The sequence below is a fragment of the Canis lupus genome, chromosome 9 (genome assembly GCF_003254725.2).
Source record: "Canis lupus dingo isolate Sandy chromosome 9, ASM325472v2, whole genome shotgun sequence".
Classification (NCBI taxonomy): domain Eukaryota; kingdom Metazoa; phylum Chordata; class Mammalia; order Carnivora; family Canidae; genus Canis; species Canis lupus.
In genome coordinates, this window is record NC_064251.1 from 22,945,010 (window position 1) to 22,946,907 (window position 1,898).

Consider the following 1,898-nt stretch of genomic DNA (forward strand, 5'->3'; position numbering starts at 1 on the left):
GAGCCTACCCTGCTGTGAGGAAGTCTAAGCTAGCCTAACAGAGAGGCCACATGGAAAACTGAGGAATCCAGCCAACAGCCATAACTGAAGTTCCAGACACATGACTCTGTTCTAGCCATTGCAGCCAGTTCCCAGCCATTTAAGCCAAACAGGCTGAGGCCCCAGGCATCATGGAGCAGAGATAAGCCATCCCCGACATTCTGAATCTGAAATTCTGATCCACAAAACTATGAACAAATAAAATAGTGGTTGTTTTAAGCTAGTAAGTTTGGGAATAGTTTTTCATATAACCATGGATAACAAAATAGAGTATTTAAAATAAGAGTCTATTATTTGCTCAGTGACAATAGCTGGTTTAAGCCTATTAAAAAGAAAAGTCTCCCACCAAACCTTTCAACCAGGATTTCAGTCATTTTAACAGTGAAATGGATCTCTGTGGAAGTCCTGGTCCAATAACCATAGATGAAGCACCAAAGTATCCAAGAGAAAAGTCAAGATCCTCACTCTTCAGAGACAGCAGGGAGTAAAGCCATGTATGTTTGTTTAGAGCTCTCCTCCCTGCCTCTTCACAAATGAGGACCAAGCACTATAACTCCAACCCAGAATGGAGAAACATCCCCTGCTCTTCACTCGAGCATGCTGGGATGCCCAGGTAAATTCTCCTTCTTCTTCTCATTGAGTTTTGATTCCTTTTGACTTTTGGTTCCTTTTGTCTTTAAGTTCCTGATTCCAGGGACATTAACAGCTTCTCTATAAATATGCTAACAGTATCACACAGATAAAAAACTTCACTGCTGATCTGTTTTCAATATAGGTAAGTGAAGTTCTCCTTCACCTAGAAACTATAAGGCCTTTTATGGGTTAAAATGATCATAATTATCAGGTAGCTCTTAGTTATAATGTTTAAGTTTTTAAGTCATTAAGACCCTTATATATTGTCCATTTGTTCTAGATATGCTTTACTATGCTATACTCTCATATCAATAAATACTTTCAGGATTTTGGGTGTTTATATATACCCTCTGAAGTGTTCTGTTGGTTATTTGTGTACCATAACAACATCGGTTTCTCTGCCTTACTACATGACTGAGATCATTCCCATGTGGGTGACTCATCCCCATCTCATTTATTCTATCACAACATCTATATGTCACCTTCCTTCTGAAGAGGATTAGAATTTCTAAAATATATTTGCAGTGAGATCATGCAAAAAGGAAAAGATGACAGTGCTTCTGACATACTTCATGATCTAATATAAACAGACTTAGGAGTTTTACTGAAGAACTCTGAGTATATGTGTTTGTGTATGTGTTTGTTATACTGGTACATGGACTGTCCTATGCACCAAAACTTCTATTTAAAATTTAAATTAGAAACCATCTAATAAAATTATGAGTCATTGAATAAAGACTATATGTCAATTTATACTAATTTTTAGGTATGCATACACAATGTAAACTCATGAGTGTGACATATGTACACACATGTATTAGAAGAAATTTTAACAACTATTCTTATTTTAACAATAATAAAAATTGTGACCTTTGCATTCACAATTTCATTTAACACTTGTCACAACCCAGCAAGGTAGTATTAGCCTCATTCTAGGCTGAGGAAATTGGGGCTAAATGAACTAATGGTCATATAGCTAAAAATGGTAGAACCAGAATTTGTACCCAGTGTACTTGATCTTTTTATTGTATCACGCAAAGTCAAAAAATGGTTGCTAAAGAGTTATATAAAACTTTAATGCAGGCAACATGTTTTGATGAACTCTTGCAGATTTTTTTTTTTTTAAGATTTTACTTGGACAGAGAGAGAGAGGCAGAGACACAGGCAGAGGGAGAAGCAGGCTCCATGCAGAAAGCCCGATGTGGGACTTGATCCCAGGTCTCCAA